At 44.8% G+C, this 16,631-nt stretch overlaps 1 protein-coding gene across 6 annotated transcripts in view; it reads left to right on the top strand.

Annotated features, from left to right (window-relative positions):
- Positions 1-16,631, top strand: part of LOC138292835 (dedicator of cytokinesis protein 7-like) — a 512,184-nt gene that overhangs the window by 163,635 nt on the left and 331,918 nt on the right. The gene's annotated exons all lie outside the window — the stretch shown is intronic.

The raw sequence follows: 16,631 nt of genomic DNA, 5'->3' as shown, positions 1-16,631 counted from the left end.
AGATTCCTCACTTTTAGAATCCTCGTCAGGAGCCAGCCTGGATCCAGAAGCTTTTTTCCCATAGCACATCTGAGCGTTGGAAGAGGGTTTCGCACTACACCGTCTCGTTGTCGTCCACCAGATGTGACTTAAGCAGAGTCTGTATAAGCCCCTCACTGACACGCTGTCATTTCCTTCTTTTCTGCAGTTGCAATGCGGGTTCTGTAAGAGTTAGTCATGCCGTTTTTGGCCTACTTCTATGTTTTCATCATTAGAACAGTGTGGTTTTTCCTGCAATGTCTTCGGGGTTCAAACCCTGTAGGTCCTGTGCACGACAAATGTCAGTTACGGACCCCCACTCCATTTGTATGTGGTGCGTGGGCAAACACCATGACGCTGAAGAATGTGACTCCTGTCATCAAATTGGGCTGAAAGCCCTGCAAGAGCGTTGTATGAAACTTCTGGCAGTGCGGATGTTGGAGCCGTCCCGAACATCCTGTCGACCAAGGTCTCCTTCTCATACTGATGTCCGTTTGCGGGCCCGTTCATGGAGTCCTTGTTGTAAATGCTATTCTCCATCAATGTCAAGAAGTATGTCTCAACGCAAGTTGTCAAAGTCACAGAAGTTTGCTGACTTCACCACATTTAGCCTCCCACCATTCCTTGGTTGAGGAGTCATGGTCAGAGTATACCCAGGGTCTCCCTCCCTTTCCAGGGGCTGGGGCGACTTTAAACCAGATGCCTGAGTACTACATTTTCATTGATGCAGTCTTTGGTGAGTCACCTTCCTCTGGGAGTGCCTGTGGGTCTCAAGTAGGTGCAAAGTGCCTTAACTGTGTCCACACTGGCGGGTTCACCCTCCGCTTCAGTTAGGCCTTCAGCATCAGTTGACAAAGCCATTACCACCTTCAGTGCTGGTATTCGATCAGCTGACTCCAGCGGCTCCGCTGGTGGCGCCAATCGAATTTGAATCCCTCTCTCGGTCTGAAGTCGAAATTGACATTGAGGAATTGCCTTCTCGACATCGGGTACGGTGCCAGTCATTCCAGTTATCCCTGATCTTCCTCCACATTCTGGAGAGTTTTCATTTTTATCCTTCTGAGGGACATGGTAGAGAGGCGGTAGAGGAGTTGGATATTCATCATCCTCGTAGAGACAGCTGGCTAGCTGACATATCTGCAGCTAGTGGCATGGATTCTTCCCCAGCTTCAGGCCTACTTCCCTCTCCTGGATTTGCTACGGAGGCAAGCTCCTCTCCTGCTGACATGCTGAGAAGGGTTGCTATAGTTTTGGATCTAACACTTCCTTGATGTCCTCCATCAAGGCCAAACAGGGGTTGAACCAATGCTTCCTTACAGCAAAGCTCTACATGACTTTATGTTGGGGGCTTGGGTTAAGCCTAATGCATGGGCCCCTGTTGATCGTGCTATATCTCATAGGCACTGACCTGCCCCTGGTGATCTGGCTTGTCTCCTAGGACATCCTACAAATCGCAACTTGGTGGTACAGGTCGCTTTGGCCTCCCATGATATTGATTCTCTTCCACATGCCCCATCCGATAGAGATTCCATTTTAGGCATCTGTGCCAGGCATATTGTTTCATCCACATGTTCTGCTCTTTACTCAGTAAATACATCTTGTGTTCTTGGTCGTTTCTCTCATTCATTATGGAACTCATTGGCAAACATCTTGCCTACGCTTCTAGAAGATATCAGGAGCACTCTTACCCCTATAATTCAAAATGGGCAGCAAGCAGCTAAACTAATCATTTTATGTGTTATGGATACTACTGACTGTGTGGGCTGAGCTGTGGCTTCCTCTGACACGTTACATCACTGTGCCTAGTTACATACCTCCAGATTTTCAGAGCCAGTTCAAGCCACATTAATTGCCATGCCATTTGATGGTGCTCAATTTTTTGGCAGGTAGGCAGACTCACCTCTCTGTCGTTTTCGTGTCAATAGGGGTGGAACGGTGAAGTAGCTTGATTCTGTTATACCCTTTGGTCTAGTTGATAACTCCTGTACTGACTGGTAGGGGATTATTTGTCTTTACTTATTTCACATATGAACCCTTCTTCGGCAGGACCGTGTGGCTTTTTCAGTTCTATATCTATTCATCCTAATGGTGGCACTCAGTGGGTGTGCCTGATTTCGGCAGGCTTTATTTTTCCTTACATTTTTATTGGGGTGTAGAGTGCCCTGGAATCCTATAGTACGTTTCATGCCCAATGTTTCAAGGCTACTTTCATTATTGTCATCACTTGGTGTAGAGTGATGGCTTTCATCTTAATTTTGTCAATAACAGCCTCTAAGAGGGTTATCGCTTTTTATTACGCTTGATATAAAGGTGATATTGTTCACTTTACTCTGAAGAAGAGCTTGTGCTTAAGAGTTGTTACCTTCATGGTATATACCATACTCTGAGTGGCGTATTTGCTTGTATGCCGGTTAGCATTCATATATATGTTCAAAGTCGGGATTCCTTAACTTATGGGCTATTACACTTTCATTTGGGAGTAAGGAGTAGCTCCCTTTGTAGAGAGTTAGTTTTCTATCTTGAGAGTTCATGGGATTATTCTAGTCCCTCCTAGGAAACTTGTAATATAATTAGCTCCTTGTGTGTCAGTATATTGTTTAATCTCTATTTAAAGAGGTTTCTTTATAAGGATTCTACAGCACTAAGGGTGTCTGTTTGCTAACTCCTTCTTGTACTTTCAGACAAGGTAGCTGTTGATCTGCACTATTTGCAGTTTATGTTCTACTTTTACCTATGATATGGTAGTATCAGTTTTTTTTTTACTTTAGGTAGATTGGATACTTTAGAAGCTAGAAAGGATCGCCTTTGGCACTTTAAGACTTTCCTTGTTTTGGTCTTGAAGATTTTATATTAGAAAGCCATCACAGTTTGGTGTGTTTTCTAAACTTTGGTGTAGACATTTGTATGGTGTTGACATGTTCTTTGAACATTATTCTTTTCTTAGCTTATGTCAGTTTATTAGGGGACTTCATTGAGACGTATCTCTGTAGATTCTGTTCAGTCTCTTGTATTGACTCTTTATAAGTTGCTCTGCTCTTTTGCGTTTGCATTCAAGACTTCCTTCCTTTTGGAAGGTGTTTACCCTCTTCAGGGGTATTTCTTTTTCTCTATGAAGATATTTATATCTCTTGAGCATAAGGAGGTTTGATGTTAATACCTCATCTATGTACAATTGTTTACATCATTACCTTACTCTAGTTGTTGTAGGTTGGGTTCACACTTTTATAAGTATTGTCATAAGAAGGCATATACAAAATAGTGTATGTTTTATCTGCAAGAGATAAATATTCTATGTGTGACTTATAGTGTAGGTCTTGTTATGACATACTTTTATATCGTAAGAGGTATTGCTCAATGGCATGTTATGCTTCTCTGTGTTCCAACAAGGTAGAACATGCAGTTTCTGTCTACATGCAAGGACAAGTAGATTTATCTTCACTAGCTCATTTGGCAATACTGTCTTACGGTCATGAGTAGGGTTCCTTACCCATGTTTTCTTTGTCTACATGACTTTTATTGCTGTGGTCCTTTCCACAGTACTTTTGGGGTGCTCATGCTTGGATTCAGATCCTATTAAGGGAGTAAGTAGTTTTATATTAATTCTGTTAGTTCGCCTCTAACACCAATTGGTCATATTAATATGGATTTTGTTTATTCCATGTTTTGAATGTTTATGACTCCTTATCTGTGGCTCCTCCCATTAAATATGTAAGGGCTCACCTACATTCTTATGAATGCCTGGTCTTTTTGAATTATTCCAAACCGGTTTTGTCCTAAGGACATATTTTTAATGGTCTCAATCATGGGTTATGCTATCTTAATGTTTTTATAACTTTTTCTTACTGTGGTCCTTTACAGAAGTTCTTTTAGTAAAGAGGATGTGTTTCCTTGTTGGTAGTCTTATGAAAACACGGTCTATTTCTCTTGTACGAGAACCATTTTCTGCTTGTTAGAGACTCTCAATGTTGTTGGGTCGCTTCTGACTTTGTTGTGTACAGTAAAGGGCTTGGAGCCTGCCTGTCGCTCAACTTTTGTTGGCGTGCATGGCACCCTTCTTTACAGCCTCATAATTTGTCTACTTCAGGCCTGGCATCATTTCCGTACCTCTGTGGCACAGGGACCAAGCACTGATTGCTTCAATGTAATCAGTGCCCAACCGCTGCTCCCGACGTGATTGAGGTGCTATTTTGTTCGTTTTAACTTCTAGTGCCCTGCAAACAGAAGACTTGTGACTGGCCAAAACTTGCCCAGCAGGAGAAACAACATTGAAATGTTGTCTTTTTTCATAGATGTCTTTTATTTTGCCAAGTCTTCTTTTCTCACTTTCCATTCATGTTTTATTTTGTTATTTCTCATGGATGCTCTTCTCAAAATATGACGATTATCTTGTTCAAAATGTTGCAGTGTAATGTTGTGTTCGATGGCATCTGTCGCTGTAGATACACATGGTATGCATGAGCTCGCCATCTGGTGTTGGGTCGGAGTGTTACAAGTTGTTTTTCTTCGAAGAAGTGTTTTCGAGTCACGGGACCGAGTGACTCCACCTTCTGTGCTCATTGCGCATGGGCGTCGACTCCATCTTCGATTGTTTTCTTTCCGCCATCGGGTTCGGACGTGTTCATGTCGCTCCGAGTTTCGGAACGGAAAGATAGCTGAAGACGGAAGATTTTCGACGGTATCGTTGCGATCCGGTTAGAGATAGACACATACGACGACGCGTTGAACATCGAAGCGCTTCGGTGCCCTTCGGGGTAGATTTCGGCACCCCGTCGGGGCCTAGTCGGCCCGACCGCGTGGAGGACAACGCCGATGGATCGGACCCCGTTTCGATTCTGCCCCGAATGCCACAACAAATATCCTTATACGGACCTGCACTCGGTCTGTAATCTGTGCCTGTCACCCGAGCACAGTGAAGAATCCTGCGAGGCCTGTCGGGCGTTCCGGTCCCGAAAAACTCTGCGCGACCGTCGAGCGAGAAGACTGCAGATGGCGTCCACGCCAAAAGAGCGTCGACAGTTCGAGACAGAAGAAGAACAGGAGGAATCCTTTTCCATCCAGGATTCAGACTCCGACGAGCTACACTCTACAAGAACTGTGAGTAAGACGTCGAGATCAAACCTTAAAAAAGGAAAGAAGGCCCAGGGGACGCCACTGCCAACCGGCCATGGCTCCACCCAAATTCTCGGTGACCAACAATCGGCACCGAAAAAGGCCCATTCAGTGTCGAGATCGTCCGACTTCGGTCGAGACACCGGCACGCAGCCTCCTCGGGACCGAGAGAGTGCTAAACAGAAGCATCGACACCGAGAGTTCGGTGTCGACACCGATCGACGCCGAGACAGTGGCGCCGAAGACCATAGAGGCCAAGAATTTTCGGCACAGAAAAAGAGGAAGGTTACCTCGGAGCCGAAAAAACAATCGACAGGGCTTTCGGAGCCGAAAAAAGCGACATCAGACCCTGTTTCTGGCTCCTATACCGAAGAGCATTCTATGTCTTCTCAACTGAAGAAACATAGATTTGAACAAGAACTGCAATCCACTGACGTGGATCACACGCAAAAGCGTATCTTTATTCAGCAGGGGACTGGGAAGATCAGTACCCTTCCACCTGTCAAACGAAAGAGAACGCTTCAGTTTACTCCTCAGCAAGAAACAACACAAAAGGTAACACCTCCTCCCTCGCCTCCACCTGTAACTCCGGCTTCGCCAACTTACACCCCGTCACATTCGCCAGCTCACACCGCCATGAGCCACGACGACCAAGATCAGGATGCGTGGGACTTGTACGACGCACCAGTGTCTGATAACAGCCCAGACACATACCCAACTAGGCCATCACCACCGGAAGACAGCACAGCCTACTCACAAGTGGTGGCTAGAGCAGCTCTATTCCATAATGTGGAACTACACTCAGAACAAGTAGAGGATGATTTTTTATTTAACACCCTCTCCTCAACCCACAGCTCCTACCAAAGCCTGCCGATGCTCCCAGGCATGCTACGCCATGCAAAGGACATTTTCAAGGAGCCAGTTAAAAGTAGGGCAGTGACGCCTAGGGTGGACAAAAAGTATAAGGCGCCTCCTACGGACCCTGTCTTCATCACCTCTCAGCTGCCACCAGACTCTGTGGTGGTAGGGGCTGCCAGAAAACGGGCAAACTCACACACTTCTGGGGATGCACCTCCCCCAGATAAAGAAAGTAGGAAGTTCGATGCAGCCGGGAAGAGGGTTGCTGTCCAAGCAGCAAACCAGTGGCGCATCGCAAATTCACAAGCGCTGCTAGCGCGATACGACAGAGCCCACTGGGATGAGATGCAGCATCTCATTGAACATCTCCCAAAAGATCTGCAAAAAAGAGCAAAACAGGTTGTTGAGGAGGGTCAAAACATTTCCAACAATCAAATACGCTCCTCCATGGATGCAGCAGACACGGCCGCAAGAACCATTAATACGTCGGTTACCATCCGTAGGCACGCATGGCTCAGAACGTCTGGATTCAAGCCAGAAATTCAGCAGGCAGTGCTTAACATGCCAGTAAACGAGAAACTTCTGTTCGGTCCGGAGGTCGACACAGCTATAGAAAAGCTCAAGAAGGACACTGACACTGCCAAGGCCATGGGCGCACTCTACTCCCCGCAGAGCAGAGGATCTTATAACACCTTCCGCAAAACACCTTTTAGAGGAGGGTTTCGGGGTCAGGCCACACAAGCTAGCACCTCACAGTCCGCACCGCCCACCTACCAGGGACAGTACAGGGGAGGTTTTCGGGGCCAGTATAGAGGGGGGCAATTTCCTAGGAATAGAGGAAGATTTCAAAGCCCCAAAAACACTACCAACAAGCAGTGACTCACACGTCACTCACCCCTCCCACACAACACCAGTGGGGGGGAGGATACATCAATATTACGAAGCATGGGACAAAATAACTACAGATACATGGGTCCTAGCAATTATCCAACGTGGTTATTGCATAGAATTCATGCAATTCCCTCCAGACATACCACCAAAATCACAAAATTTATCAAAATACCATTCACAACTTCTAGAGATAGAAGTTCAAGCACTACTGCAAAAAAATGCAATAGAATTAGTACCAAGCACACAAATAAACACAGGAGTTTATTCACTGTACTTCTTGATACCAAAAAAGGACGAAACACTGAGACCAATTCTAGACCTCAGGGTAGTAAACACATTCATCAAATCAGACCACTTTCACATGGTCACACTACAAGAAGTGTTACCATTGCTCAGAAAACACGACTACATGACAACCCTAGACCTCAAGGACGCATATTTCCATATACCAATCCATCAATCACACAGGAAATATCTAAGGTTTGTATTCAAAGGAATACATTACCAATTCAAAGTATTGCCTTTTGGTTTAACAACCGCTCCAAGAGTATTCACAAAGTGCCTAGCAGTAGTCGCTGCACACATCAGAAGGCAGCAAATACATGTGTTCCCGTATCTAGACGACTGGCTAATCAAAACCAGTTCGCTCACACAATGCTCAAACCACACAAATCAAGTCATACAAACCCTCTACAATTTAGGGTTCACCGTCAACTTTGCAAAATCAAACATTCTGCCAAGCAAAGTACAGCAATATCTAGGAGCCATAATAGACACAACAAAAGGAGTAGCAACGCCAACTCCACAAAGGATCCACAATTTCAACAGGGTCATTCAACACATGTCTCCAAACCAAACAATACAAGCAAGAACAATACTACAGCTCCTAGGCATGATGTCCTCATGCATAGCCATTGTCCCAAACGCAAGACTGCACATGAGGCCCTTACAACAGTGCCTAGCCTCACAGTGGTCTCAAGCACAGGGTCACCTTCTAGATCTGGTGTTGCTAGACCGCCAAACTTACCTATCGCTTCTATGGTGGAACAGTATAAATTTAAACATAGGGCGGCCTTTCCAAGACCCAGTGCCACAGTACGTAATAACAACAGATGCTTCCATGACAGGGTGGGGAGCACATCTCAATCAACACAACATAAGAGGACAATGGAACATACATCAAACAAAACTGCATATAAATCATCTAGAATTATTAGCAGTTTTTCAAGCACTAAAAGCTTTCCAACCAATCATAACCCACAAATACATCCTTGTCAAAACAGACAACATGACAACGATGTATTATCTAAACAAACAAGGAGGAACACATTCAACGCAGTTAAGCTTGTTAGCTCAAAAAATATGGAAGTGGGCAATCCACCATCAAATTGGTCTAATAGCACAGTTTATTCCGGGGATCCAGAATCAGCTGGCAGACAATCTCTCTCGAGATCACCAGCAAGTCCACGAATGGGAAATCCACCCACAAATTCTGAACACCTACTTCACACTCTGGGGAACACCACAAATAGACTTATTTGCAACAAAAGAGAACGCAAAATGCCAAAACTTCGCGTCCAGATACCCACACAAGCAATCCCAAGGCAATGCCCTATGGATGAACTGGTCAGGAATATTTGCTTACGCTTTTCCTCCTCTCCCTCTCCTTCCTTACCTAGTAAACAAATTGAGTCAAAACAAACTCAAACTCATTTTAATAGCACCAACGTGGGCAAGACAACCCTGGTACACAACACTGCTAGATCTGTCTGTAGTACCACACATCAAACTGCCCAACAAACCAGATCTGTTAACGCAACACAAACAACAGATCAGACACCCGGACCCAGCATCGCTGAATCTAGCAATCTGGCTCCTGAAATCCTAGAATTCGGACACTTACAACTTAGCCAAGAGTGTATGGAAGTCATAAAGCAGGCCAGAAGGCCATCCACTAGACACTGCTACGCAAGTAAGTGGAAAAGATTTGTTTGGTACTGCCATCATAATCAGATACAACCACTAGAGGCAACTCCAAAACACATAGTAAATTACTTGCTCCATTTACAAAAAGCAAAGCTAGCCTTCTCTTCTATTAAAATACACCTTGCAGCAATATCTGCATACCTGCAAACTACATATTCAACTTCCTTGTATAGGATACCAGTTATCAAAGCATTCATAGAAGGGCTTAAAAGAATTATACCACCAAGAACACCACCTGTTCCTTCATGGAACCTAAACGTGGTTCTAACAAGACTCATGGGCCCACCCTTCGAACCCATGCACTCTTGCGGAATACAATTCCTCACCTGGAAAGTTGCCTTTCTCATCGCCATTACATCTCTAAGAAGAGTAAGTGAAATTCAAGCGTTCACAACACAAGAGCCTTTTATACAAATACATAAAAATAAGGTCGTCCTACGACCTAATCCAAAATTTTTACCAAAAGTTATTTCTCCATTCCATCTAAATCAAACGGTAGAATTACCAGTATTCTTCCCACAGCCAGATTCTGTGGCTGAAAGAGCACTACATACATTAGATGTCAAAAGAGCATTAATGTACTACATTGACAGAACGAAGAACATCAGAAAAACTAAACAGCTATTTATTGCATTCCAAAAACCTCATGCAGGTAACCCAATATCAAAACAAGGTATAGCCAGATGGATAGTTAAATGCATCCAAATCTGCTACCTTAAAGCAAAAAGACAACTGCCCATTACTCCCAGGGCACATTCAACAAGGAAAAAAGGTGCTTCAATGGCCTTTTTAGGAAACATCCCAATGCAAGAAATATGTAAGGCAGCCACTTGGTCTACGCCTCACACATTCACCAAACACTACTGTATAGATGTGCTATCCGCACAACAAGCTACAGTAGGTCAAGCTGTATTAAGAACTCTATTTCAGACAACTTCTACTCCTACAGGCTAAACCACCGCTTATGGGGAACTAACTGCTTACTAGTCTATGCATACCATGTGTATCTACAGCGACAGATGCCATCGAACTGAAAATGTCACTTACCCAGTGTACATCTGTTCGTGGCATCAGTCGCTGAGATTCACATGGACCCACCCACCTCCCCGGAAGCCTGTAGCAGTTCAGAAGTTACCTTCAATTTTGTACATTTGTATATATATTACTTAATCCTTTAATAGGTACATACTTACATTTTTCATTGCGCGGGCACTATTACTATAGTACAACTCCTACCTCACCCTCTGCGGGGAAAACAATCGAAGATGGAGTCGACGCCCATGCGCAATGAGCACAGAAGGTGGAGTCACTCGGTCCCGTGACTCGAAAACACTTCTTCGAAGAAAAACAACTTGTAACACTCCGACCCAACACCAGATGGCGAGCTCATGCATACCATGTGAATCTCAGCGACTGATGCCACGAACAGATGTACACTGGGTAAGTGACATTTTCATTCTTTATTATGTGTAATTTATTAAACAATGCTTTAACAAATAATCATGCAGTACACCCAATCCACCCCACTTCAATCTGCCCCTCTGCAATCCACCCCACTTTACTCCACTGCAATCCACCCAACTTTACCCCACACCAATCCACACCACTCTAATCCAAACCACTTACCTCCATCCAGTCCAACCTACCCACTCCAATCCTCCCAACCAACTCCAGTCATCTCCACCCACTCCAGTCTAATCTGCCCCACTTTAATCCAAAACAATCTGCACCACTCCAAAACAGTCTGTCCCACTCCAGTTAAAAAAATCTGCTGCCTTCCAATCCAGAACAATGTGCCCCACTCCAATCTGCCTTACTGCAATCCTAAACAATCTGCCCCAGCCCAATCCAATGTTCCCCATCCCATTTCAATCGACTCCACTTAATATACCCCACTCACTCCAATCCCACCACCCTCTACTCCAATCCACCCATTCTATCCCACTCCAATCCAGCCAGCCCACACCACCCCACCCCACCCCAGTCCAATCCAGCCCACTCCAGTTCAGTGAATCCTGTCCACCCCACCCCAGTCAAATCTAAGCCACTCCAGTCTAATCTAACGCACCCCACTCCAATCCATGCCACTCCAGTCCATTCCACTCCAATCCACTCCACCCCAGCCATATCACTCCAATACAAACCACCCACCCCCAACCAACCTAATCCACCCCAATACCATCCACCTCATCCCATTTCAATTCACCCAACTTTAAGCCACCCCACTCAATCCACTCCAGGCAACCCCAGTCCAATCCACCCTACTCTACTCCAGTCCAATCCACCCCACTACCTCAATCCACTCCGACCCACTTCATCTTATTCCACCCCATTCTACTTCACAACACTGTCTGCCACTGAACTTTACTTCCCTCTATGACATTCTACTCCTCCTACCCTACTTTACAACATTCCAACAAATCCACTCTACGACACTCTACTCCCCAGTCCACTCTGACACTCCACCACTCTAACTTTTAGCCATGCTGATCAGCAGCCACACTGGTGTACAACATGGCAAAACACATTGCCAAAGCCAATAGCTCGTGTATAGGCGGGACCTATTGGCTTTTCCAATGCTTGTGGGGTTAGGCGTGTATGGTGCTTGTGTCATTCATGACGAACATATTGTCTTCAATATTTACTTTAATGGGCTTTGGGGCAGCCTCCTTTAGTCATTTGCATATTTTGCTACCGAAAATTCAATCATTGACTTGATACATTATCAGTTCTGTCTTAGATTACCCTATATTTGTTTTTTATTTTCAAATTTTGTTTGTTTGTTTGTTTGTGAGTGGCTTTCTGCCTCCATTGGGATGCATGAGGCATTCTTTTACACCTGAAATCATTAGGCAAGTGATCCAGTAATACTAGGGAATGAGTGCTAACAAAAGAATCTAAAAAAAAAAAAAAGGTTGGCACAGAAAAAAGGGTTTTATTGTTCAATGGCATGTGTGGCTGTACATACACATGCTTTGTATAAGTCTGCCACCTGGTGTTGGGCTCGGAGTGTTACAAGTTGTTTTTCTTCGAAGCATCTTTTCGAGTCACATGATCGTGTGACTCCTCTTGGTGATAGTGCACATGGGCATTGATTCCTTTGTTAGATTGTTTTCTCTCCGCTGTTGGGTTTGATGTGTTTCCTCTCGCTCCGGTGGATCTCAGTGTGGTATCTTTCGAACTTTAATTTCCATCTTCCTATTGGTGACGGTATAGTTTTCGATTGCGTATTCCCAACTTTTACAAATCAGTCCGATCTTCATAGTCGAGGTCAGTTTAACGCCCTTCGGGGCATCCACGCCCTTCTTGGGCCTGCTTATACGACAGTAGTCAAAGAATGATAGGTTAATGAATTGTACTCCGTTTAGGATCTGACCTTGATGTACGGATCAGAACTCCAAGTTTCTCTACACGGATCAACACTTGGATTGTAATTTGTGCCTGTCCCCGGATCATAAGGAGGATATTTCTTCTGTAGAGTCTATTGTATAAGTGGTGAACGCTCAACAGTGCTAAATTCACATACAGAAGGGAATAGGAAGAATCATGACTTCTCTTAGTCCAATCAAAAGGAGACTTACATTCCAAGGAACATTGGGCACTGGCCCTCTCCATAAAAAAAGTCTCCAAAGAAAAAGATAAGGCTCCAGAACAACCTTTTCCTTTGCCATCTCACTCTCCTGTACTTCCCTCCACTCCACCACCACCACAATCACCTACATCCTTTATTTACCCACAGTTCCCTCCACAAGCAGCATCATCATCACCTCATAGAAATTACTTAGGTGATTTTCCACAAGACGTGGACCCATGGGATCTGTACGATCCAGATCCCATTCTCACTAATGACCCTGACCATTATCCAACAAGGTCTTCTCCCCCTGAGGATACAACTGCATATAATCAAGTCATTGCAAGCGCAGCAGCATATCATAATGTGCAGATGCATACAGACCCAATCGAAGCGGATTTCCTCTTTGACACTTTAACACACTCAAAGAGTCTCAGTTTTTACCCATGCTACCAGGCACTGACATATTCAAGGAACCTGATAGGGAAAGATTCATTACACCAAGGGTAGACAAGAAATGTAAAGCTGCACCCTCAGCCAACTTTTATAAAAACACAACTACCACCTAACTCTATAGTGGTAAGTGCTGCATGAAAGCGTGCTAACAGTCAGTCCTTCTCCAGATAAGGAGAGCAAAAAACTGGACGCAGCGGGCAAAAGAGTGACTGCTCAATCTGCTAACCATTGGAGAATTGCAAATTCTCAAGCACTCCTGGTGAGGAATGAGGGGTCAACTGAGATGAAATGGACAATTTGTTACAATATCTTCCACAGGAACACGAAAAGAGAGGACAGGAGATAGTTGCAGAAGGACAGGTCATCTCCATTAACTCAATCAGATGTGCCATTGATTCGGCTGACACAGCAGCACATGGGGTGAACATTAATGTGCTCATAAGAAGATATGCCTGGTTGACATGTTGATGATTTAAGCCAGAAGTACAACAGGCAGTCTTGAACTGAAAATGCCAAAACCTTGCATCCAGATACCCACACCCTCAGTACAAGGGCAATGCTCTATGGATGAATTGGTCAGGGATATTTGCTTACGCTTTTCCGCCTCTCCCACGCATTCCTTTTCTGGTACACAAATTGAAACAAACATCACTCACCATGATCCTTGTAGTTCCCACATGGGCACGTCAACCTTGATACACAACACTATTGGATCTGTCTGTGGTTCCCCATCACAAACTTCCCAATAGACCAGACCTTTTGACTCAAAAGAAAGATCAAATCAGACATACAAACCCCAAAAAACTCAATCTTGCGAAATGTCACCTGAAGTCATAGAGTTTGGATATTTACAACTTCCTTCTGAATGTTTGGACATTCTTCAAGGCAGTGTTATGCTGCAAAATGGAAACGTTTTGTACGTTACTGTCAACCTAAACACATTGATCTATTCAAAGCGTCAGTACAAGACATTGTTTGTTATTTGCTACATTTACAAAAGGCAAATTTAGCATACTCCTATATTAGACTTCATTTAGCAGCCGTAGCTGCTTATCTCCGAAACAGACAACATATTTCTGTGTTCAGAATTCCTATTATTAAGGCCTTTATTGAAGGACTTAAGAGTTATTCCACCCAGGGTTCCTCCAGCACAAGAATGGAACTCTAACATTGTTCTTACTAGATTTAAGGGTCCACCATTTGAACCCATGCATTCCTGTTTCTTTCAATTTCTTTCATGGAAAGTTGCCTTCTTAGTAACTATAGCTTCACTAAGATGTGTCAGTGAAATACAAGCGTTCACCTTAGAGGAACCTCTTTTCAAAGTACAGAAAGATAAAGGAGTTCTTAGGACAAACCCCAAAGTTTTACCTAACATAGTTTCACCATTTCACATTAATCAATCATTTGAGTTACCTGTTTTTTCCACAACCAGACTGAGTTGCTGAAAGAGCTCTGCATACACTAGATGTAACAAGCTCTTATGTATACATCGATAGGACAAAACGTTTTTGAAAATCAAAACAACGTTTTGTAGCTTTTTCAATGCCTCACAGCGATAATCTGATTTCAAAGAATGGTGTAGCTAGATGGCTAGGCAAGTGTATTCCAACTTCATATCTCAAAGCTAAAAGACAATTACTAACGACTCCTAAAGCACACTCTACCAGGAAGACATGTGCTTCTGAGGCCTTTTTAGGAAACATTCCAGTAGCAGATATCTGCAAAGCTGCTACTTGGTCTATACCTCACACATTTACTAAACACTATTGTGTAGATGTTTTAGCATGCAACAAGCAAATGTTGGTCAAGCAGTTCTTGGGGCACTTTTTGAAGCTACTCCGACTCCTACAGGCTAGCTATCGCTTATTTGGAGAGGACTGCTTTGCAGTCTATGTAAAGCATGTGTATCTACAGCCACACATGCAATCGGATGGAAAATGTCACTTACCCATTAGACATCTGTTCATGGCACATAGTGCTGTAGATTCACATGTGCCCTCCCTCCTCCCCAGAAGCCTGTAGTCGTTGTAGTACAAAATATTGTAAATATGTATGTTCGATGGCATGTGTAGCTGCAGATACACATGCTGTGCATTATCCTGCCATCTAGTGTTGGGCTCGGAGTGTTACAAGTTGTTTTTCTTCGAAGAAGTCTTTTCGAGTCACAAGATCGAGGGACTCCTCCCTTTCGGTTCCATTGCGCATGGGCGTCGACTCCATCTTAGATTGTTTTCTTTCCGCCATCGGGTTCGGACATGTTCCTCTTCGCTCCGTATTTCGATTCGGGAAAGTTAGCTAGTTATCGGAAAATTTGACGGTATTGTTCGCGCTCGGTACCGGTTTAGTGTTAGCACATCGACACCGAAACAAAGAAGCGCTCCGGCGGCCCTTCGGGGCTTCCACTCTTCAGCGGGGCCTGGTCGCCCGACCGCGTCCATCTTCAAACCTCATGGACCGGACCCCCTTCCGTTTCTGCCCGAATTGCCACGCAAAGTATCCTTATACAGACCAACACTTGGTCTGTAATCTGTCTTTATCTCCGGTACACAGGGAGGATACTTGCGAGGCCTGCCGGGCATTTTGATAGAAGAGGACCCTACGCGATCGAAGAGCTAGAAGACTCCAGATGGCGTTGACACCGGCCGAGCAGATTGATGTCGAGGAAGAGGAGAGATTCTCCTTTCGAGATTCGGACTTGGACGAGTCAGAAAGTGAGCAGCCGAAGACGCAGCAACAAACTGTGAGTAAACCAGCCCCGGCAAAGACTCACTCAAAAATAATAATGGCCAAGGGGATGCCACCGCTCCCAGGCCATAGCTTAACCCGAAAACACGGTGACCAAACATCGGCACCGAAAAAGGCCTCCCAGCAGCCGACTCCGGTCGAGATACCGGCTCCGAACCATCTCGGCACCGAGAGTTCGACACCCCTAAAGTCAAGAAGGGTTCCTCGGAGCCGAAAAAGACTGTACAGAAACCTTTGGTGCCGAAACATGCAGCCTCGGAGCCGAAAACAGGCTCCTAAACAGAGGAGCAAGGCCTTTCAAGTCAAATGCAAGGGCACAGATTTGAACAAGAACTGGGCATGGCAGAGCCAGACCATACCCAGAGGAGGCTGCACATACAGAAGGACACAGGGAAAATCCAAACTCTTCCTCCAATAAAAATCAAGCGAAAGCTAGCATTCCAGGAGACGGAAACGCAGCCAAGGGCAAAAGATAAAACACCACCAAGGTTCTCACCACAGCATTCACCACTGCATTTGCCACACCTGTCCTCGGTAGCAACACCCCCAATGCAGTCGCCGATATACACGGGGATGACACAAGATGACCCGGATGCATGGGACTTATATGATGCACCGGTCTCAGACAATAGTCCCGATTGCTACCCGGCAAGGCCATCACCACCCGAGGACAGCACTGCGTATATGCAAGTGGTTTCAAGGGCAGCTACATTCCATAATGTAGCAATGCATGCGGAGCCCATAGAATATGACTTTTTGTTTAACACCCTGGCATCCACTCACAGTCATACCAAAGTTTACCAATGCTACCAGGCATGTTAAAACACGCCAAACAGGTGTTTCAGGACCCAGTAAAAGGCAGAGCCATCACGCCTAGGGTGGAGAAGAAATTTAAACCTCCCCCAACGGACCCTGTGTTTATAACACAGCAACTAACTCCAGATTCGGTGGTAGTGGGAGCAGCCCGAAAGAGAGCCAACTCCCAATCCTCAGG

Source organism: Pleurodeles waltl, chromosome 4_2, assembly GCF_031143425.1.
Source record: "Pleurodeles waltl isolate 20211129_DDA chromosome 4_2, aPleWal1.hap1.20221129, whole genome shotgun sequence".
Classification (NCBI taxonomy): domain Eukaryota; kingdom Metazoa; phylum Chordata; class Amphibia; order Caudata; family Salamandridae; genus Pleurodeles; species Pleurodeles waltl.
The sequence above is the reverse complement of the archived record's forward strand: the minus strand, read 5'-3'. Positions and strand labels throughout refer to the sequence as shown.